General features: G+C 39.6%; 1 protein-coding gene across 2 annotated transcripts in view; it reads left to right on the top strand.

Annotated features, from left to right (window-relative positions):
- Nucleotides 1-25094, top strand: part of CHIC1 (cysteine rich hydrophobic domain 1) — a 123064-nt gene that overhangs the window by 82743 nt on the left and 15227 nt on the right. The window lies entirely within an intron of this gene.

Here is a 25094-nt window from a genome sequence, read left to right as displayed (position 1 = left end):
TCCAGAGGTTTCTCCTAATATTGAGGTGCTGGAGTGGCAACTATGTCGGGGAAATAAAACCCGGATTTTATTAGAATACAATGGGATGCAAATAACTGATTGAAGTGTGCACGGTGATTTTCAAATAAAATTTAGTGACATACCTTTGAAATGGCACTGGGTAAATAAAAGTATTGCTGCTAACAATAATGAAACCTTGGTATGGTGTGAAGGAGGCCTAAGTACAGAGTCATCTTTGGAAGTTGTTAGCTGCAGGCGATGCCATTAGCACTTTTGTGGGGAATATGTCTCTTAATCTTTCTAACCCAACTAATTCCTTTCATATTCAGTTATATCGGAATACCTCTTGATATATTATTGCTTGTGTCCGTAAGCCCTACCTATTATTAGCAGGGAATTTGATATGGGATAATAATACGGGAATTGTTAATTGTACAAATACGTGTACATTTTTGTCTTGCCTCAATCATTCTTGGTGGCACAACTTTGCTGGGGATATTTATATCCTCAGGGCTCGTAAGGAAATTTGGCTACCTGTTAATCTTACGTGACCGTGGGGGGCATCACCTCTTGAAACTTATATTTGGACTTCTCTTCAGCGAACCCTCCGTGCCCTTGGACTTATAATTGCCTCGGTGATGAGTCTTGTTGCCATTGCCTCCACTGCGGCTGTAGCTGGGCTCGCTCTTCATCAAAGCATACAAAATGCTGAATTTGTGCAGCAATGGCATGAACAATCTCACCGGTTATGGCTTCAACAATGAAACATTGATTCTCAACTTGCTGAAAGATTGGACAACATGGAGCAAGCGTTGACATGGCTTGGAGATCAGCTCACTGTACTCAGTACTCGGTTAACATTACAATGTGATTGGAATTTCACTCAATTTTGTGTAATGCCTGTGCCTTTTAACATCTCTCAAAATTGGACTGTAATCCGAAAATTATTAATTGGCCATAAAAATATTAGTTTGGACATTCAAGAGCTCACTCAGAACATTTCCAAAGCATTTCGACAACAATTACATGTGCTGTCTGGAACTGTAACCTTGCAGGAGCTGGGGCAGCGCCTTGCTGCCTTTAACCCATGGACTCAGATAAAAACATGGATTTCTACAATCTCTGGAAGTATATTGCTTTGGGCACTTGGTTTGAGTCTACTTCTTTTGGTGATTCGATGCTCCCTCCGTCGCCACCAAAAACAAAAGAAAACACAAGAACAAATATGGGCTACCTTTTTAGGATTGAGGCAAAACAAAATTAAAAGGGGGGAAATGCAGGGGCCTTTGAAAACAGTATGCTGAGAATAGATAGGGCTCAAGGACAGTATCTCCAACTGAACTTTTAATGAACTCCTGTAGGCGCCAAGAAGGCGGGTAGATAAGAAAGAATATAGAAACAAGGTACTGAGTAGAAGGTTACATGTGGGAAAAGAAAGTTTGTTTTGCATTGCATTCTTTCTGCTGACCTGAGGTTTATGGAGTATAAATAAAGTGAGGCGGAGGCTCTGAGTGCGGCCGCCATGTTCTCTGTGTGTCTTTGTCTTTTGTGTGTTCTTTCATTCTCCACCACCCCCGGTGCGGCCCCCAACAGTTTTATACTTCACTATACAAATATTTCACCTCCTTGGTCAGCTATTGTAAACTGAATTGTTTTCTTAATTCCTCTTTTGGATAGTTTATACTGTATAGAAACACAACTGTTTTTGTATTTTTTCCTAATTCAAACCTTTACTGAATTCATTTTTCAGTGCTAACAATTTTTTGGTGGGGTCTTTATAGGATTTTCTATATATAGGATTATGTCATTAGCAAACAAAATTTTACTTCTTTCTTTTAGATTTTGTTGCCTTTTAATTTTAATTAACTTATCTATTTACTTACTGCCTAATTGCACTGGCTATGACTTCCAGTACTAAGTTGAACAAAAGTGTCAAGAGTAGGTATCCTTGTCTTATTCCTCAGGATTTCATCATTGCATATGATGTTACCTGTATGCTTGTCATATATGGCCTTTATTGAGTATATTTTTATTTACCTAATATGTTGAGAGTTTTTATTATGAAATGATGTTGAATTTTGTTAATGTTCTTTCTGCACATATTGATATGATAATGATTTTTATCCTTCATTCTCCTAGTATTGTTTACTGAATTTATTGATTTGAGTATGTTGACCCATCCTTGCATTCCACAGATAAATCTTACATGATTGTGGTGTATGATCCTTTCAATGTGCTGTTGAATTTGGTTTGCGAATATTGTGTTCAAGATTTTAGCATCTATTTGCTTCAGGGATATTGGCCTATAATTTTAATTTCCTCTTGTGTCCTTGCCTAGCTTTGGTATCAGGGTAATGCTGGCCTTGTAGAATATATTTGGAATCGTTTCCTCCTATTCAGTTTTTTGGAAGAGCTTGAGAATTATTTTTTCAGTGCTTGGTAGAATTCACCCATGAAGCCATCTGATCCAGTGCTTTTCTTTGTTGGAAGATATTTGAGTACTGATTTTATCTCCTTGCTCTTTTTTGTTCTGTTCATATTTTCTATTTCTTCATGGTTAGTCTTGGTGTTTCTTAGTATATTATATTTCTCTAAGAATTTAGCCATTTATTCTAGGCTATCCAATTTGTTGACATATAATTGTTCATAATAGTATCTTCTCACCTTTTGTATTTCTCTGTTATCAGTTGTAATGGCTCTTCTTTCATTTATGATTTTATTTATTTGAGTGTTCTCCTTTTTTCTTGGTTAAGCTAGCAAAAAGTTTGTCAATTTTCTTTATCTTTTCAAAAAGACTCATAGATTTTTGGATCTTTTAAATTATTTTTCTAGATTCTATTTTATTTATTTCTGTTCTTGTCTTTATTATTTCCTTCTTTCTGCTAACTTTGGGCTTGCTTTATTCTATTCTTGCTATTTACTTGAGGTGTGAAATTAGATTGTTTAGGCTGGGCGCAGTGGCTCACGCCCCTAATCCCAACACTTTGGGAGGCTTAGGCGGGCAGATCACCTGAGGTTGGGAGTTCGAGACCAGCCTGGCCAACATGGTGAAACCGCATCTCTACTAAAAATACAAAAATAAAAAACATAAGTAGCTGGGCGTGGTGGCACATGCCTGTAATTCCAGCTACTCAGGAGGCCAAGGCAGGAGAATCACTTGAACCCAGGAAGCGGAGGTTACAGTGAGCTGAGATTGCACACTGCACTCCAGCCTGAGCAACAGACTGAGACTCCACCTCAAAAAAATATATATATACGTTATTTGATATCTTTTTTAATGTAAACATTTATCACTGTAGACTTTCCTCTTAGAACTGCTTTTGTTGCATCTCATAAGTTGTGATATATTTTGTTTCCATTTTTGTTCATCTCAGGATTTGTTTTTAAACTTTCCTTTTGATTTTTTTGACCCATTGGTTGTGCAGAAGTATCTTGCTTAATTTCCACATATTTGTGAGTTTTCCAATTTTTATCCTGTTATTTCTAGTTCTGTACAATTGTATTAGGAAAATATACTTGATATGATTTTAATCTTGTGAAATTTGTTAAGACTCATTTTCTGGCCTAACATATGCTCTGTTCTGGAGAATGCTCTATATGCAATTCAGAGGACTGTGTATTCTGCTGTTGTTGGATGGAATTTTCTGTGAATGTCTGTTAGGTCTATTTGTTTTACATTCTTATTCAAGTTCACTCTTTCCATACTGATTTTTCTGTCTCTATGATTTATCCATTGTTGCAAGTGGCTTATAAAGGTATATTTACATGCTCTGAACTTTGGAGCACATGCATTTATAATATCTTCTTGATATATATCCTCTTGATAAATTGACCACTTTATTATATAGTGTCCTTTGTTTCTTGTGACAGATTGTGACTGAAAATATTTTTTCCAGCATAATTACTCCTGCTAATATTTGTTTACTACTTGCATGGACTGTCTTTTTCCATTCTTCACTTTCAGCCTAGTGTGGTCTCATGAGCAGCATATAGTAGGGTGTTGTTTGTTAATGCATTCAGCCACTCTGTTTTTCTATTGGAGACTTTAATTTATTGACATTTAAATTAATTATTGGTAGGTAAGGACTTGTTATTGCTGTTTTTTAAAGTATTTCCTAACTAGTTTGTAGTTTCTTTCTTCCCCTTTTGCTGTCCTCCTTTTCATTTGTTGATTTTTTTTTTTTTTTTTTTCATACTGGTATGCTTTTATTTTATTTTTCTCATCTTTTGTGTGTCTACTATAGGTTTTATTCTTTGGAGGTTACCATGAGGTTATTTTTTTCTTTTTGTATTATGTATCCATTAACAAATTAATGTAGCTATAGTTGTAATACTTTGTCTTTTAACTTTTATCATAGAGATAAGTGATTTCAACCACCATTACAGTATTGTTATTCCTTTTGTTTGTTTGTTTGTTGTTTGTTTTTTGGTTTTGGGTTTTGGGTGTTTTTTTAGATGGAGTCTCGCTCTTTCGCCCAGGCTGGAGTGCAGTGGCAGGATCTTGGTTCACTGCAAGCTCCGCCTCCTGGGTTCACAGCCATTCTCCTGCCTCAGCCTCCCGAGTAGCTGGAACTACAGGCGTCCACCACCATGCCCAGCTAATTTTTTGTATTTTTAGTAGAGACGGGATTTCACCGTGTTAGCCAGGATGGTCTCAATCTCCTGACCTCCTGATCCGCTGACCTCAGCCTTCAAAAGTGCTGGGATTACAGGCATGAGCCACTGCCCCCCGCCAATATTGTTATACTTAACTTGACTCTGCTTACCTTTACTGTGAGTTTTATACTTTTTTGTGTTTTTATGTTGCTAATAAGCATTCTTTTATTTCAACTTGAAAAACCTCGTTTAGCATTTCTTACAAGGCAGATTTACTGGTGATGAACTTACCCTCCCTCCCACCCCCATTTGTGTGGAAATGTCTTTATCTCCTTCATTTCTAAAAGACAACTTTACTAGGTATAGTATTATTGATTGGCAGATTTTTTTTCCTTCAGCACTTTGAATATATGGTCTCACTCTCTTGTGACTTGTAAGGTTTCTGCTGAGAAATCTGCTGATTTTCTTATTGGGGCAGTGCTGAATAGTTCCCTTGGATGTGATGAGTTGTTTTCACTTTCAAAATCGTCTCTGTTTTTGACTTTTGACAATTTCATTAAAACGTGTCTCGAGGGGCGGAGCAAGATGGCCGAATAGGAACAGCTCCAGTCTCCAACTCCCAGCGCAAACGACACAGAAGACCGGTGATTTCTGCATTTTCAACCGAGGTACTGGGTTCATCTCACTAGGGAGTGCCGGACAATTAGTGCTGGTCAGCTGCTGCAGCCCGACCAGCGAGAGCTGAAGCAGAGCGAGGCATCGCCTCACCTGGGAAGCACAAGGGGGAAGGGAATCCCTTTTCCTAGCCAGGGGAACTGAGACACACAACACCTGGAAAATCAGGTAACTCCCACCCCAATACTGCACTTTAAGCAAACGGGCACACCAGGAGATTATATCCCAAACCTGGCCGGGAGGGTCCCACGCCCACGGAGCCTCCCTCACTGCAAGCACAGCAGGTCCCACACCCACGGAGCCTCCCTCACTGCTAGCACAGCAGTCTGCGATCTAACCACAAGGCAGCAGCGAGGCTGGGGGAGGGGCACCCGCCATCGCTGAGGCTTAAGTAGGTAAACAAAGCCACTGGGAAGCTCGAACTGGGTAGAGCTCACAGCACCTCAAGGAAACCTGCCTGTCTCGGTAGACTCCACCTCTGGGGACAGGGCACAACTAAACAACAACAAAAGCAGCAGAAACCTCTGCAGACGCAAACGACTCTGTCTGACAGCTTTGAAGAGAGAAGTGGATCTCCCAACACGGAGGTTGAGATCTGAGAATGGACAGACTCCCTGCTCAAGTGGGTCTCTGACCCCTGAGTAGCCTAACTGGGAGACATCCCCCACTAGGGGCAGTCTGACACCCCACACCTCACAGGGTGGAGTACACCCCTGAGAGGAAGCTTCCAAAGTAAGAATCAGACACGTACACTCGCTGTTCAGCAATATTCTATCTTCTGCAGCCTCTGCTGCTGATACCCAGGCAAACAGGGTCTGGAGTGGACCTCAAGCAATCTCCAACAGACCTACAGCTGAGGGTCCTGACTGTTAGAAGGAAAACTAACAAACAGGAAGGACACCTACACCAAAACCCCATCAGTACGTCACCATCATCAAAGACCAGAGGCAGATAAAACCACAAAGATGGGGAAAAAGCAGGGCAGAAAAGCTGGAAATTCAAAAAATAAGAGCACATCTCCCCCTGGAAAGGAGCGCAGCTCATTGCCAGCAATGGATCAAAGCTGGACGGAGAATGACTTTGATGAGATGAGAGAAGAAGGCTTCAGTCCATCAAACTTCTCAGAGCTAAAGGAGGAATTACGTACCCAGCGCAAAGAAACTAAAAATCTTGAAAAAAGAGTGGAAGAATTGATAGCTAGAGTAATTAATGCAGAGAAGGTCATAAACGAAATGACAGAGATGAAAACCATGACACGAGAAATACGTGACAAATGCACAAGCTTCAGTAACCGACTCGATCAACTGGAAGAAAGAGTATCAGCGATTGAGGATCAAATGAATGAAATAAAGCGAAAAGAGAAACCAAAAGAAAAAAGAAGAAAAAGAAATGAACAAAACCTGCAAGAAGTATGGGTAAAAGACCAAATCTACGTCTGATTGGGGTGCCTGAAAGTGAGGGGGAAAATGGAACCAAGTTGGAAAACACTCTGCAGGATATCATCCAGGAGAACTTCCCCAACCTAGTAGAGCAGGCCAACATTCAAATCCAGGAAATACAGAGAACGCCACAAAGATAATCCTCGAGAAGAGCAACTCCAAGACACGTAATTGCCAGATTCACCGAAGATGAAATGAAGGAAAAAATCTTAAGGGCAGCCAGAGAGAAAGGTCAGGTTACCCACAAAGGGAAGCCCATCAGACTAATAGCAGATCTCTCGGCAGAAACTCTACAAGCCAGAAGAAAGTGGGGGCCAATATTCAACATTCTTAAAGAATTTTAAACCCAGAATTTCATATTTAGCCAAACTAAGTTTCATAAGTGAAGGAGAAATAAAATCCTCTACAGATAAGCAAATGCTTAGAGATTTTGTCACCACCACGCCTGCCTTACAAGAGACCCTGAAGGAAGCACTAAACATGGAAAGGAACAACCGGTACCAGCCATTGCAAAAACATGCCAAAATGTAAAGACCATCGAGGCTAGGAAGAAACTGCATCAACTAGCGAGCAAAATAACCAGATAATATCATAATGGCAGGATCAAGTTCACACATAACAATCTTAACCTTAAATGTAAATGGGCTAAATGCTCCAATTAAAAGACACAGACTGGCAAACTGGATAAAGAGTCAAGACCCATCAGTCTGCTGTATTCAGGAGACCCATCTCACATGCAGAGACATACATAGGCTCAAAATAAAGGGATGGAGGAAGATCTACCAAGCAAATGGAAAACAAAAAAAAGCAGGGTTTGCAATCCTAGTCTCTGATAAAACAGACTTTAAACCATCAAAGATCAAAAGAGACAAAGAAGGCCATTACATAATGGTAAAGGGATCAATTCAACAGGAAGAGCTAACTATCCTAAATATATATGCACCCAATACAGGAGCACCCAGATTCATAAAGCAAGTCCTTAGAGACTTACAAAGAGACTTAGACTCCCATACAATAATAATGGGAGACTTCAACACTCCACTGTCAACATTAGACAGATCAATGAGACAGAAAGCTAATAAGGATATCCAGGAATTGAACTCATCTCTGTAGCAAGCAGACCTAATAGACATCTATAGAACTCTCCACCCCAAATCAACAGAATATACATTCTTCTCAGCACCACATCGCACTTATTCCAAAATTGACCACATAATTGGAAGTAAAGCACTCCTCAGCAAATGTACAAGAACAGAAATTATAACAAACTGTCTCTCAGACCACAGTGCAATCAAATTAGAACTCAGGACTAAGAAACTCAATCAAAACCGCTCAACTACATGGAAACTGAACAACCTGCTCCTGAATGACTACTGGGTACATAACGAAATGAAGGCAGAAATAAAGATGTTCTTTGAAACCAATGAGAACAAAGATACAACATACCAGAATCTCTGGGACACATTTAAAGCAGTGTGTAGAGGGAAATTTATAGCACTAAATGCCCACAAGAGAAAGCTGGAAAGATCTAAAATTGACACTCTAACATCACAATTAAAAGAACTAGAGAAGCAAGTGCAAACTCATTCAAAAGCTAGCAGAAGGCAAGAAATAACTAAGATCAGAGCAGAACTGAAGGAGATAGAGACACAAAAACCCTCCAAAAAATCAATGAATCCAGGAGTTGGTTTTTTGAAAAGATCAACAAAATTGACAGACCGCTAGCAAGACTAATAAAGAAGAAAAGAGAGAAGAATCAAATAGATGGAATAAAAAATGATAAAGGGGATATCACCACCGACCCCACAGAAATACAAACTACCATCAGAGAATACTATAAACACCTCTATGCAAATAAACTAGAAAATCTAGAAGAAATGGATAATTTCCTGGACACTTACACTCTTCCAAGACTAAACCAGGAAGAAGTTGATTCCCTGAATAGACCAATAGCAGGCTCTGAAATTGAGGCAATAATTAATAGCCTACCAACAAAAAAAAGTTCAGGACCAGTTGGATTCACAGCTGAATTCTACCAGAGGTACAAGGAGGAGCTGGTACCATTGCTTCTGAAACTATTCCAATCAATAGAAAAAGAGGGAATCCCCCCTAACTCATTTTATGAGGCCAACATCATCCTGATACCAAAGCCTGGCAGAGACACAACAAAAAAAGAGAATTTTAGACCAATATCCCTGATGAACATCTATGCAAAAATCCTCAATAAAATACTGGCAAACCGGATCCAGCAGCACATCAAAAAGCTTATCCACTATGATCAAGTGGGCTTCATCTCTGGGATGCAAGGCTGATTCAACATTTGCAAATCAATAAACCTAATCCAGCATATAAACAGAACCAAAGACAAGAACCACATGATTATCTCAATAGATGCAGAAAAGGCTTTTGACAAAATTCAACAGCCCTTCATGCTAAAAACGCTCAATAAATTCGGTATTGATGGAACGTACCTCAAAATAATAAGAGCTATTTATGACAAACCCACAGCCAATATCATACTGAATGGGCAAAAACTGGAAAAATTCCCTGTGAAAACTGGAACAAGACAGGGATGCCCTCTCTCACCACTCCTTTTCAACATAGTGTTGGAAGTTCTGGCTAGGGCAATCAGGCAAGAGAAAGAAATCAAGGGTTTTCAGTTAGAAAAAGAAGTCAAATTGTCCCTCTTTGCAGATGACATGATTGTATATTTAGAAAACCCCATTGTCTCAGCCCAAAATCTCCTTAAGCTGATAAGCAACTTCAGCAAAGTCTCAGGATACAAAATTAATGTGCAAAAATCACAAGCATTCTTATACACCAGTAACAGACAAACAGAGAGGCAAATCATGAATGAACTTCCATTCACAATTGCTTCAAAGAGAATAAAATACCTAGGAATCCAACTTACAAGGGATGCAAAGGACCTCTTCAAGAACTACAAGCTACTGCGCAGTGAAATAAAAGAGGACACACACAAATGGAAGAACATACCATGCTCATGGATAGGAAGAATCAATATTGTGAAAATGGCCATACTGCCCAAGGTTATTTATAGATTCAATGCCATCCCCATCGAGCTACCAATGAGTTTCTTGACAGAATTGGAAAAAACTGCTTTAAAGTTCATATGGAACCAAAAAAGAGCCTGCATCTCCAAGACAATCCTAAGTCAAAAGAACAAAGCTGGAGGCATCACGCTACCTGACTTCAGACTATACTACAAGGCTACAGTAACCAAAACAGCATGGTACTGGTACCAAAACAGAGCTATGGACCAATGGAACAGAGCAGAGTCCTCAGAAATAATATCACACATCTACAGCCATCTGATCTTTGACAAACCTGAGAGAAACAATAAATGGGGAAAGGATTCTCTGTTTAATAAATGGTGCTGGGAAAATTGGCTAGCCATAAGTAGAAAGCTGAAACTGGATCCTTTCCTTACTCCTTATACGAAAATTAATTCAAAATGGATTAGAGACTTAAATGTTAGACCTAATACCATAAAAACCCTAGAGGAAAACCTAGGTAGTACCATTCAGGACATAGGCATGGGCAAAGACTTCATGTCTAAAACACCTAAAGCAACGGCAGCAAAAGCCAAAATTGACAAATGGGATCTAATTAAACTAAAGAGCTTCTGCACAGCAAAAGAAACTACCATCAGAGTGAACAGGCAACCTACAGAATGGGAGAAAATTTTTGCAATCTACTCATCTGACAAAGGGCTAATATCTAGAACCTACAAAGAACTCAAACAAATTTACAAGAAAAAAACAAACAACCCCATCAAAAAGTGGGCAAAGGATATGAACAGACATTTCTCAAAAGAAGACATTCATACAGCCAACAGACACATGAAAAAATGCTCATCATCACTGGCCATCAGAGAAATGCAAATCAAAACCACAATGAGATACCATCTCACACCAGTTAGAATGGCAATCATTCAAAAGTCAGGAAACAACAGGTGCTGGAGAGGATGTGGAGAAATAGGAACACTTTTACACTCTTGGTGGGATTGTAAACTAGTTCAACCATTATGGAAAACAGTATGGCGATTCCTCAAGGATCTAGAACTAGATGTACCATATGACCAAGCCATCCCTTTACTGGGTATATACCCAAAGGATTATAAATCATGCTGCTATAAAGACACATGCACATGTATGTTCATTGCGGCACTATTCACAATAGCAAAGACTTGGAATCAACCCAAATGTCCATCAGTGACAGACTGGGTTAAGAAAATGTGGCACATATACACCATGGAATACTATGCAGCCATAAAAAAGGATGAGTTTGTGTCCTTTGTAGGGACATGGATGCAGCTGGAAACCATCATTCTTAGCAAACTATCACAAGAACAGAAAACCAAACACCACATGTTCTCACTCATAGGTGGGAACTGAACAATGAGATCACTTGGACTCGGGAAGGGGGACATCACACACCGGGGCCTATCATGGGGAGGGGGGAGGGGGGAGGGATTGCAGTGGGAGTTATACCTGATGTAAATGAGGAGTTGATGGGTGCTGACAAGTTGATGGGTGCAGCACAGCAACATGGCACAAGTATACATATGTAACAAACCTGCACGTTATGCACATGTACCCTGGAACTTAAAGTATAATAATAATAAATAAATAAATAAATAAATAAATAAATAAATATAAAAATAAACAAAAAACAAAACAAAAAAAAATCAAGACAAAAAAATAAACAATAAAATGTCAATAAACAACAGATGTTGGTGAGGCTGTGGAGAAATAGGAATGCTTTTACATTATTGGTGGAAATGTAAATTAGTTCAACCATTGTGGAAGACAGTGTGGTGATTCCTCAAGGACCTAGAACCAAACATACCATTTGACCCAGCAATTTCATTACTGGATATATACCCAAAGGAACACAAATCATTCTATTATAAAGATACATGCACACATGTGTTTATTGCAGTACTAGTCACAATAGCAATAACATGGAACTAACCAAAATGCCCATCAGTGTTAAAGTGGATAAAGAAAATGTGGTATATATACACCATGGCATACTATGCAGCCATAAAAGGATTATTTCCTTTGCAGGGACGTGGATGAAGCTGGAGGCCATCTTCCTCAGTAAACTAACACAGGAACAGAAAACCAAGCACCTCATCTTCTCACTCATAAGTGAAAGTTGAGCAATGAGAACACATGGACACAGGGAAGGGAACAACATACTCTGGGGCCTGTTGTGGGGTGTGGGATGAGGGGAGGGAACTTAGAGGATGGGTCAATGGGTGCAGCAAACCACCATGGTACACATATACCTTTGTAACAAACCTGCACGTTCTGCACATGTGTCCCAGAACTTAAAGTAAAATAAAAAGAAAATCAGTTGGCTGTAAAATATGTGGATTTACTTCTGGGTCCTTTGTTCTGTACTCTTGGTGTATGTGTCTGTTTTTATGCCAGTATCATGCTGCTTTGGTTACTGTTGCTTAGTAGTATATTTTGAAATTATTTTAGTGCCTACAGCTTTGTTCTTTTTGTGCAAGATTGTTTTGCTTATTCGGGGTGTTGTGTATTTCCATTCACACTTTATAATTATTTTATCTTTCTATGAAGAATGTAATTTGTATTGTGATTGGAAATGCATTGAAATTGTGTATTGCTTCGGGTAGTTCAGGCATTTTAGCAGTATTAATTCTTCCAACCCATTACCATGGGATGTCTTTCCATTGTTTGTGTGTGTGTGTATATGTGTGCCCTTTTTAGTTTCTTTCATCAGTTTTATAATTTACAGAAATATTTTACCTCTTTGAGTAAATCTATTCCTAAAAATTTTTTTGTATCTATTATAAATGGGATTTTTAGAAATTTCTTTTTCAGATTGTTTATTGTTGGCATATAGATATGTTACTGACATTCATGTGTTGATTTTGTATCCTGCAACTTTACTGAATTTGAAAGATTGGTGACATCTTTAGGCTTTCCTAATTATATATGATCATGTCATCTACAAATAGGATAATTTGAGTTCTTTCTCTTTGTTGCTTTATATTTCTTCCTTTTGCCTTATTGCTGTGGGTAAAACTTCTAGTAAAATCTTGGTCAAAATAGTGAAAGTGGACATCCTGGTTTTGTTCCAGATCTTAAAGGAAACACTTTCAATTTTTCCCTATTTAGTATGATGTTAGCTGTGGGTTTATCATATAAAGGGTCTTTATTGTTTTTAAGGTATGTTCCTTCTGTACTCAGTTTGCTGAGAGTTTTTACTTTGAAAGGTTGTTGAATTTTATCAAATGCTTTTTCTGCACTGATTAAGATGATTATATATTTTTACTCATTCTGTTGATATTGTTTATCACATTTACTGATTGTGTATGTTGAGCTATCCTTACATTCCTGGAATAAATCCCACTTGATCATGGTATTTATCTTTTTAATGTGTTGCTAGATGTTCATTTTGCTAGTATTTTGTTGAGGACTTTTGCATTTATATTCATGAGGAATATTAGCCTGTAGTTTTTCTCTTGTATTCTTCTCTGGCTTTGGTATCAGGTTAATGTGGGCCTTGTAGAATGAATTAGGAAGCATTTCTCTGTCTTCAATTTTTTAGAGTAGTTTGAGAGGAATTGTTATTAATTCTTCTTTAGAAGTTTGGCAGAATTCAGCCATAAAGCCATCCAGTCCTGGGCATTTTATTGTTTTGAGATGTTTTATTGGTGAATTAATCACATTACACATTATTGGTCTGTTCAGGTTTTAGTGTTCTTTCTGATTCAGTCTTGGTAAATTCGTCCAGGAATTTGTCCATTATTTTGGTTTTCCAATTTGTTGGCATATAGTTCATAACCATCTCTAGTGATTCTTTTTATTTCTATAGTATCCCTTATAGTGTCTCCTTTTTCAATTTGATTTTATTTATTAGACTCTTTCTTCTTTTATTTTAAGTTCAAAGGTACATGTGGAGAATATGCAGGTTTGTTGCATAGGTAAATGTATGTCATGGTGGTTTGCTGCACAGATCATCCCATCATCTAAGTATTAAGCCCACCATCCATTAGCTGTTCTTTCTGATGCTCTTCATTCTCACCTCCCACCCTCTAACAGGCCCTGGTGTGTTGTTCCCCACTGTGTGTCTGTGTGTTCTCATCATTCAGCTCCAATTTATGAATGAGAACGTGGGTGTTTGGTTTTCTCTTCCTGCATTATTTGCTGAGGATGATGGCCTCGAGCTCCATTCATGCCCCTTCAAAGGACATGATCGCATTCCCTTTCATGGCTTCATAATATTCCGTGGTGGGGTGTGTGTGTGTGTGTGTTTGTGTGTAACACACATGCACACTATATATATATGTGTGTGTATATATATACACAATATTGTGTACATATATAGTACACATACACCACATTATCAAATCTGTCATGGATGGGCATTTCTGTTGCTTCCATTGATTCTTTTAAGTCTCTCTTTGCTATTGTGAATAGTGCTGCAATTAATATATGCATGCTTATCTTTATAATAGAATGATTTATATTCCTTTGGTATATTCCCAGTAATGGGATTGCTGGGTCAAATAGTATTTCTGCCTCTAGGTATTTGAGAAATTGCCACACTGTCTTCCATAATGGTTAAACTAATTTACACTCCCACCAGTGGTGTAAAGGCATTCCTTTTTCTCTACAAACTCACCAGCATCTGTTGTTTTTTGACTTTTTAATAATAGGCATTCTGACTGATGTGAGATGGTATCTCATTGTGGTTTTGATTTGCATTACTCTAATGATCAGTGATACTGAGTATTTTTTAATGTTGGGCACATGTATGTCTTCCTTGGAGAGGTGTCTGTTTATGTCTTTTGCCCACTTTTTAATGGGTTTTTCTCTTGTAAATTTGTTTAAGGTCCTTGTAGATGCTGGATATTAGACCTTTGTCAGATGGATGGATTGCAAAAATTTTCTCCTATTCTGTAGGTTTTCTGTTCACCCTGATAATAGTTTATTTTGCTGTGCAGAAGTTCTTTAGTTTAATTAGATCCCATTTGTTAATTTTTGCTTTTGTTGCAATTGCTTTTGGCATTTTCATCATGAAATGTTTGTTCCTATCTATTTCCTGAATGGTGTTGCCTAGATTTTCTTTTAGGGATTTTATGGTTTTGGGTTTTATATTTAAGTCTTTCATCAATCTTGAGTTGATTTTTATATATGGTGTAAGGAAGAGGTCTAGTTTCATTTTTTTGCATATGGCTAGCCAGTTCTCCCAGCACCATTTATTAAACATGGAATCCTTTCCCCATTGCTTTTCTCAGGTTTGTCAAAGATCAGTTGGTTTTAGGTGTGCAGTCTTAGTTCTGGGTTCTCTATTCTGTTCCAATGGTTTATGTGTCTGTTCTTGTACCAGTACCATGCTGTTTTGATGTAGTATAGTTCAGAGTCAGGTAGTGTTACGCCTCCAGCTTTAGTTTTTGCTTAGGATAGCCTTGGCTATTCAAGCTCTTTTTTTGTGTCATGTGAATTTTAAAATAGTTTTTCTAATTCTGTGAAGAATGTCAGTGGTAGTTTAATGGGAATAGCATTGCATTTATAAATTACTTTGGGCAATGTGGTTATTTTCACGATATTGATTCTTCCTATCCGTTAGCATGGAATTTTTTCCACTCATTTGTGTCATTTCTGATTTCTTTGAGCAGTGTTTTGTAGCTCTCCTTGAAGAGGTCCTTTACTTCTCTTGTAAGCTGTATTCCTAGGTTTTTTTGTTTGTTTTTGTTTTTTTTTTTTTTTTTTTTTTTTTTTTGAGACAGAGTCTCACTCCATCACCCGGGTTGGAGTGCAGTGGCACGATCTCAGCTCACTGCAAGCTCCACCTCCCAGGTTCACGCCATTCTCCCGCCTCAGCCTCCGGAGCAGCTGGGACTACAGGCGCCTGCCACCACGCCCAGCTAATGTTTTTCTATTTTCTTAGTAGAGACAGGGTTTCACCGTGTCAGCCAGGATGGTCTTGATCCCCGACCTTGTGATCTGCCCGCCTTGGCCTTCCAAAATGCTGGGATTAGAGGTGTGAGCCACCACACCTGGCCATATTTTATATTCTTATTGTGGCAGTTGTGAATGGGAGTTCATTCATGATTTGGCTCTTGACTTGCCTGTTGTTGGTGTATAGGAATGCCAGTGATTTTTGCACATTGATTTTGTATCTTGTAATATTCCTGAAGTTGCTTATCAACTTAAGAAGCTTTTGGGCTGAGACACTGGGGTGTTTTAGATATACAATCAGGTCAACTGCAAATAAAGATAGTTTAACTTCCTCTCTTCCTATTTGAATATACTTTATTTCTTTTTCTTGCCTAATTGCCCTAGTCAGAACTTCCAATACTATGTTGAATAGGAATGGTGAGAGAGCTTTCTTTTTTTTTTTTTTTTTTTTAAATTTATTTATTATTATTAAACTTCAAGTTGTAGGGTACATGTGCACAACGTGCAGGTTTGCTACATATGGATACTTGTGCCATGTTGGTGTGCTGCACCCATCAACTCGTCATTTACATCAGGTATAACTCCCAATGCAATCCCTCCCCCCTCCCCCCTCCCCATGATAGGCCCCGGTGTGTGATGTTCCCCTTCCCGAGTCCAAGTGATCTCATTGTTCAGTTCCCACCTACGAGTGAGAACATGCGGTGTTTGGTTTTCTGTTCTTGTGATAGTTTGCTAAGAATGATGGTTTCCAGCTGCATCCATGTCCCTACAAAGGACACAAACTCATCCTTTTTTATGGCTGCATAGTATTCCATGGTGTATATGTGCCACATTTTCTTAATCCAATCTGTCACTGATGGACATTTGGGTTGATTCCTGTGTTTTACCAATTTGCAAGGAGAATGCTTCCAGCTTTTGCTCATTCAGTATGATGTTGGCTGTAGGTTTTTCATTTATGGCTCTTATTATTTTGAGGTATATTCCTTCGATATCAAGGTTATTGAGAGTTTTAAACATGAAAGGATGTTGAATTTTATTGAAGGCCTTTTTGCGTCTATTGAGATAATTATGTGGTTTTTTTCTTTACTTCTGTTTATGTGATGAATCACATTTTTTGATTTGTGTATGTTGAAGCAACCTTGTATTCCAGGGAGAAAGACAACTTGATCATGGTCGATAAGCCTTTTAATGTGCTGCTGGATTTGGATTGCCAGTATTTTGTTGAGGATTTTTGCATTGGAGTCATCAAGGGTATTGGCCTGAAGGTTTTTTTGTTGTTGTTGTATCTCTGCCATTTTGGGGTATTAGGATGATGCTGGCTTCATAGAATTAATTAGGGAGGAGTCTCTCCTTTTCAATTTATTGGAATAGTTTTAGTAGGAATGGTACCAGCTCTTCTCTGTACCTCTGCTAGAATTCAGCTGTGAATGCTGGTCCTGGGTTTTTTTTTTTTTTTTTTTTTTGGTTGATAGGCTATTACTGCCGCAATTTCAGAACTCATTATTGGTCTATTCAGGGATTTACTTTCTTCCTGGTTCAGTCCTGGGAGGGTGTATGTGCCAAGGAAAATATCCATTTCTTTATTTTCTAATTTGTGTGTATAGAGGTATTTATTTATAGTATTCTCTGATGGTTGGTTATATTTCTGTGTGGTCAGTGGTGTTATTTTCTTTATCTTCTGATTGTGTTTACTTGATAATCTTCTCTCTTTTCTTCTTTATTAGTCTAGGTAGCACTCTGTTTTATTATTTAAAAAAAAAAAATCCAGCTTCTGGATTTGTTTTTTGAAGGTTTTTTTTGTGTGTGTGTCTCTATCTCTTTCAGTTCTACTCTGATCTTGCATATTTCTTATCTGCTACTAAATTTGGCATATGTTTGTTCTTGGTTCTCTAGTTATTTTTGTTGTGATGTTAGGTTGCTAACTTGAGGTCTTTCTAGCATTTTGATGTGTCATTTAGTGCTATAAATTTCCCTCTTAACACTGCTTTAGCTGCATCCCAGAGATTCTGGTACATTTTATCTTTGTTCTCATTTGTTTAAAGAGCTTCTTGATTTCTGTCTGCCAGGTCTGACTGGCAGACCCTGGCCAAGCAATGGATGAAAAAATTTATGCAGACACAGGTTTTTTGCCTGGCCGAGTGGCTAGGGGACCAGGCCACCCACAGATACTGAGGAGGGTGCCATAAAGAGTCCCAGCAGCTGCAGCCCTGATAAGCCAGTGCTGCAGGGATTTATTTAGTATAGATTTAATGACAAAGACTTTGAGTCAACACACTTGTGGGTAATTAACATGGTCACCTCCCTGGAGAGAGCACTGCTGCATGCAAATGATTAAAGTCCAGGTTCCAAGGCCTAAGTAAACTAACTTATCTAGATCAATTATCTCAGGCTCCAGATAAGAGAATTTGGTTGCCTTCTGTCAAATTATCTTTCAAAGGTTTTGCAAAACCTCCCGGCCTTCCAAGAAGGTTTGTGTTTTTCCTATAATTTCTCCCACCACCCTGAATGATGTCCTATATCTTCCCCTTTTCTTTCTTTCTTTCTTTTTTTTTTTTTTTTTTTTTTTTTGCATCAGGTTTTGTTGATTGATGAGTGCAGATGTGTGCAGCAACAGGTTTGTCCGGCACAGCAGTTATAACTCATATTCCAGCTTTGCATCCTACAATTTTCAAGTAACATAAGACAAACATGAGTATAATTAGCAACATTCTTTTCAAATCAAGGAGTGACCCCCAGGAGTAAGGGTCTATCCAGGAGAGATGTTCTTGCACACCCTTCCATTTGACTGTTTTTTGAGTGTATAGATCTATGGCATTTAGGGATTCTAGAATTTTAGTTTTAAGTTGCTTTACATCTGCTGTTAAATTACCATGAAATGTTCCCCAGAGGTGTTGTTTCACCTCATCTCAACTATGTATTGATTGATTCCAAGGTAGAGAGGTGACACAGATGTGCTTAAGCCCCCAGTCACAGTTTAATTGCTGTTGGAATGCCAGCGTATCTTGTCACTCCACCACGTTATTTCAAGGCACATATTTCAAGGGCTTTCAGATGTGCAAGGATCTTTTGATCTATATATACCCTGCTGTAAGAGACATTCATTAGACACATTCCTGGCCAAATTATCTACAAAAGTAGCTGTTTGTAGTGATTCAGTAATAGATGCTACAGCAACACTAGCAATTGCTAGAATGACTATGGCAGAGACTATAAAGGCTATAAGTGTAACTATGAATCTTTTGTGTCTGACCTGGGACAGGGCACTTTCTAAGGTGGTAAGAGCAGAGGAACCTTGCCAATCGTGTGTCAAATTGACTGGTAGAAATGCCTTAGATTGTCTCCTTAATACCATGACACTTGTAATTTAAATTAGGTATATTGTAATTAGTGATACAAGAGGCGAACCAAGCCTGTCCCTGCACTCAGGTCACAAACGTGGAGTTTTGGGATGTAATGGAAATATTGATTCCCATAAGGAAAACATGTGGATGGATAGTGCAAATCAGGTACTGATCAGTGTGATTATGAAAAATGGTCATAGTGTAATTGTGGCTGGAATTATGATATGTCCCATGCCAGGTTTTAAGGGAGGTGCTGAGATGTCCGAGGCACCATAAAGTGTCTTGGAGTGGCATAGACTCTAGTTGGGATTTGGGATACCGCACCCCACTATTGGCCCAAATTATAGGGGAGCAGGCCATGGCTACGAAACTGTCAGTGATGCCATGGTAGATGGGGACATCAGTATGATCACCCTGAAAGGGCTGTGGGAGCTCCAGTTAAAGACGTTATAATTGCCTAACTGGAGGCTACGGGCTTGTGCCCCGTGATAGACATCCCAGCCAAGTGGAATCCATTACTTTCTTGGCTTTGCTCTGTAGCACAGGGAGGAATGCTGGGGAAAGTGGCATTGGTGGCATTGCCCAGTTTGAGGCTACCTATAACTAAGACTATTAAGGTATTTCCTTTGCCATGATGTAGCCATAATTGTGTTTGGGCAGGTACACAGTAAGGGTTAGAACTTTTATAACTTACACACAGTAGGAGGATAGTGGAGTGATATGTAGTGTTACCTGGCACCTTAGTCCAATGTGTGCCATTAATGAGGGACCCCACTGGGGGTAAATCTATTCCTCCAGCCAAGCAGTTACATTATTAGAGGCTGGGAAGTGGGTGTCTGCCCAGGTGATGGGGCAGAAGAAAGGTGGATGCAAGATATGAGCCCAATAGAGTGTAGCAGGTACAGGTTGCAGACAAAGCAAGAGCATAAAAAGGATTAATACCCTATGCAAGTTGCAGTGTACGACAGAGAGCATAGCAAGGAACAAATTATCTGGAGTAAATGGTGTCTTGTGTCCAGAGCAGGATTCGCTCAACCTCCAGAGTTGTCTTCTTCAGCATCCTCCAGGTAATGTCCAGGGCTTGTGTCGTCCAAGGAAGCTGCATCATCTGGGGCTGCAGGTCCTGCACGGTCATTTTCTTCATTTCTGGTACTGGGTTGGGTCCTAGCCACGCCATGGTATGGTTTGATGCATCATGCTGGAATCCAAAGAGGACCTGAGGGGGTGTGAACACAAGCATATCCTCTTCCCCACATTAACAAATTATTTGGACCACACCATACATTACTGTTTACATCTTTCCATAAAACTGTGGGTTTTATGTCTTGAGAGGTTTTAGCAAAGTGCTTTTCTATAGCTGATTGAAATTCATTTAAATTTAAGAAATTAAGGGTAAATAAGGCTTGTGCTAGTGGTGTTGCAGGGTCCTTACTCATATTCCCCCTTTTTTGTTTTTTGAGCATATTTTTAAGGGTGGCATGGGTACGTTCTACTATGGCCTGTCCTTGGGAGTTATACAGGATGCTTGTGGGATGTTGGATGTTCCATGTGTGACAAAATTGTTGAAATTGTGAGCTGGCATAAGCCATACCATTGTCAGTTTTAATTTTTGTGGGCTGCCCCATAAAGGCAAAAGTTAAAAGAAGATGTTTAATGATATGTCAGGTGGACTCTCCAGGAAAGGCATGAGTGCTAATTAATTGAGAATTGGTATCAACAGATACATGTACATATCTTAGTTTTCCAAATTCAGGGATGTGTGTAACATCTGTTTGCCATAACTGATTAGGTTCTAGTCCTCTAGGGTTAACACCTCTTGAAGGAGGGGACATGCCTGTGAGCTGGCAATCTGAGCATTGCAGGATAATTTATTTAGCAAGTCTCTGGGTAAGTTGAAATTGTTAAGTTTCTCCAATTTTGCTGGAAAAGTTGATGCAGTTGGGTGGCTTGATCAAACAGTAATGTCATAACTTGTAGGTCTGCCTGATCATTGCCATAAGCCAATGGGTTAGGCAGTGAGCTGTGGGCTCGAATATGTGTGATAAAAGTAGAATGTGTACATTAATCTAGCAGTTGCTGAAGTTGAAGAAAAAGTGCGCACAGGGTGGGCTCCAGAGTGGACTTCATGAGGGCTGTTTCAAGGTTCTGCAGTAAATAAACAGAATAAGCAGAGTCACTAACAATATTGATGGGCTGAGCAGAAAAAGTTTCCAGGGCTCCCACTTCAGCTCTCTGAGTGCTAGTAAATCCAGAATGAGTGAGAGAATTATGCAGTCTCCACCAAACAGCCACTTTTCTATGTTTACCAGAGCCATGTAAACAGTGTTAAAGCGTTAGGTATGGGGGAGTGAAATATTTTGGTAGGCACAACCACAGAAGTATGAGATAAGAACTGAAGTAGTTTATCAGCAGGAAGGGCATTCTCTATATGGCCTGTGTAATCAGAAAGTGCTATTTGCAGGTCTAAAGATAAGGGCAATACTGCTTCTTATTGCTTCGAATTGCTTTTTACTTAAAGGAATTCTGATGACATCGATAAGGGCAACACTGCTTCTTATTGCTTCGAATTGCTTTTTACTTAAAGGAATTCTGATGACATCGATAAGGGCAATACTGCTTCTTATTGCTTCGAATCGCTTTTTACTTAAAGGAATTCTGATGACATCAGGGTCATAACCTAGCAACTGACTGCATCATCTGCCACCTGAATAGATGACTTTACTAACTAGTTGGATATAGGGAGAGGGTGATTTAGTCCTGGTATGTGAGCAAAAAACCCATTCTAGAAAGCTCAGCCCTGGGGGCATCTGTCCTGTTAACCCTGTTGGGGAATGTTTAGTGGGAAAAACAAACAACTGAACTGAGTATTGTGGATGTTATGCGATCTAGTTGCCTGTGAGAAATAACTTGCTCTATTTCTTCTATTTCCCTTTTTGCTGCAGGAGTTAAATACCTTGGAGAGTCTAGGGCAGCATCACCCTTTAAGATAGAAAACAGGTTTTGTAACTTATCGGTAGTTTTGACCAAGGTGGGGTGAAGTCAGTTAATATCACCTAGTAATTTCTGATTATCATTTAAGATGTGCAAGTTGCTAGTATTTAATTTAACCTTTTGGGTTCTTACTGACCAGGAAGTTAGTATGTACCTGAGATATTTCCAAGGAGAGAACATTTGTACTTTTTCAGGTGCTATGATTAAACCTCTTAACTGTGCATTCTTTATGATAGAGGCATATAAACTTAAAAGTACTGGCTCATTGGGGCTGCTAGTAGAATATCATCCATAAAATGAATAATTGTGCAATTAGGAAATTATTTTCTATTGGGGAGCAAAGCTTGATTTACATGATACTGACACATGGTAGGATTGTTCAGCATTCCTTGAGGAAGCACTTTCCAATGAAATTGGTGAGCTAGCCTTTCATTATTGATAGCTGGTATTGTAAATGCAAATTTTTCTCTGTCCTTTTTTGGAAGGGGAATAGTATAAAAACAGTCTTTTAAGTCAGTAACAACTATAGGCCAATCTTGAGGAATCACCATGGGGGAAGGGAGACCCTGTTGAAGGGGTCCCATAGGTTGCAAATTAGCATTGATAGCCCACAGGTCATGCAAAAGTCTCCATTTAGCAGACTTTTGGGAAATGACGAAAATGGGCAAATTCCAAGGGCTGTTTGATTGTTCTATATGGCCAGCTTTTAATTGCTCAACTAATTCATGGGCTCTTTGTAATTTCTCTCCCTTTAAAAGCCACTGTTCTACCCAAATTGGATCTTGAGAGAGCCATGTCGGGTGGGGGAGGGATAATAACAGTGGCCATTATTAGAAAGGGGTCTGCAAAGTGACTCCCGCATTGGGCTAATAGGTCCCGTTCCCCAAAGATTAACAGGGATGGGCATGATTAGAGGTTGTATAACTGCCTGTCTTCCCTCTGAATTGCAACATGTTAGGGGGCATGTGCTCGCTTGGCAGTGTGTGCTTCCCCAACACTGACAATTTTTTGTTTCTGAGTGACCCAAGGCCAAGTTTCTGTTCAGTTTTGATAACTAATTATTGAAATGCCCACCCCGTGTCCAATAAGCCAGTAAAATTTTTATTTCCAAATTTTAAGGTAATCATGGGTCTCTGATCAGTGATTAATTGGTTCAAATATACTCCTGTGGCTCCCGTGCTTCCAAAACTTCCCTTTCCCCTTTCTTTTCCCTGGGCGTTGGGGACCCAGTACGGTAAGAGTATTAACTGAGCTATCTTTGATCCAGGGGGAAGAATATGCAGACCTTTACATTCCATCATAACTAATATCTCACCTTGATAATCACTACCCTGGTGAGCACATTAATTACTTTACTGGATAGGTGTGATTGCCCTAGGACTAATCCCACAGTTCCCAGAGGCAGTGGGCCCAAGATCCCGGTTGCAACCCTTTTAAAGTCGTCTTCTTTTAGCCTTAATTCTTTGGGGCAGAGTAAGTCCAGTCCTGTGCTCCCAGTGGTGGCAGCTCTGAGAGAGAGGACTGTGGGCTTTTCATCTGACAGAGGAAAGCCACTGGCATTGCCCCAATTTGGAGCAGGGCCTGGGGCCAGTCCCTCATGAAGTTTCCCACCTGATTACTTATGGGGTTGCTGTTTTTATCAATTTGGACCTGCATTGATTTGCCCAATGTTTCCCCTTTTTATATCACGGGCATATAGAAGGGAGTTCTTTCCTGAGTTAACCTTAGTCTCTATTATTGGGGCATTCCTACTTCATATGACCTTGCTCTCCACATAGAAAACAATTTGGATTTCTCTCCTTTTTCACTTTAGGAGGCCTTAATGCCATAGCCAATATTTTGGTTTTGTGTGTTTCAGTCCCCACCAGTTGACATGCTCGTATAAGTTCCCCGACTGTGGCTGCCTGTCCTCTGATTGCCTGCATTGCTTGCTGGCAGTCGATGTTAGCATTTTCATAAACCAATTGCAATAATAATATATCAGTGACCTGGGCGTGACTAATTCATCTCTTAATTGCCTGGGTTAACCAATTGATAAATTCAACAAATGGCTCCTGTGGCCCTTGTCGAACATTTACAAAAAAATGCCTGTTGAACTCCACTTTGGGGAATTCAGTCCCAAGCCCTGAGATCACACAAAGACACTTGTGTGTAGACCGGGGGATCACAATTTAGTTGTTGTTGATCATCGGCATGGGGACCCCTCCCCTGGAGCATAGCAGTGGTTGTGTCTTGCCCAGCCACTTGATTCTGTTGGCTTGTTGTTCGCACAATTCATCATATTCTGCCCTACAGAGGAGGTACTGACTGGGCTCCAAAGTTGTTTTAGCTAGCACTGATTAGTCCCATGGGCTCATACAGAAGTTGTCTGCCATCACCTCAGTTATTCCTTTCGTAAATGGTCTAGCGACTCTGCTTGCTTTAATGCTTTTTTTAATCTTTTTATACATGTTAAAACAAATGGTTTCATATACCTTTTCGCCTTGTCAATTTTGTATTAACAGGCAGGCCAAGAGCTCCCCTTCTAATGCCACTTGCCTAAGACAGGGTCCCATAGCTGTAGTGTATCCCTTGTCTTTTTTCCAATTTATTGGAGGAGGGGGCTCAGGCAAAACTTCCATTTCCTCTTTGTTATTTTTGCCCAGAAACGGCAAGGCTGAGGGAGATGGAGGTGGAAAGGTAGGTGATGGTTCCTCTTCCCTCCCCCTTTTAGGCTCTTCTGTGTATAGCGGGACCAAAGCAGCCCTTACTAAAGCCCATACCATTAGAGATGTGACTGGGACCCATTGCCCTTGTGCATGATGTTCTTGAAGATTTCTCTTCACTTGTTCCAAGAGTTCTACATCTAGCGTACCTTCTTCCGGGAACCATGGGTTATGGGAAACAACAGTTTGCATTAGGTCCCTTAATTGAACCTGCGAAACCGAGGCTCCCCTAGCTTTAAGCAGCTGTTTCAATACTTTTATATACTGTTGCTCTTGAGCTGATAACTGTTGTCCTATGGTGACACCCTAGCCTGAACAATTTCCTCAAACTTGCAAATCCCAAGCAGGCACCAATGACTTACTGACTGTGCAGTCTCTTCACCT

Source organism: Chlorocebus sabaeus, chromosome X, assembly GCF_047675955.1.
Source record: "Chlorocebus sabaeus isolate Y175 chromosome X, mChlSab1.0.hap1, whole genome shotgun sequence".
NCBI lineage: Eukaryota > Metazoa > Chordata > Mammalia > Primates > Cercopithecidae > Chlorocebus > Chlorocebus sabaeus.
This window is presented reverse-complemented; position numbering and strand designations above follow the sequence as displayed.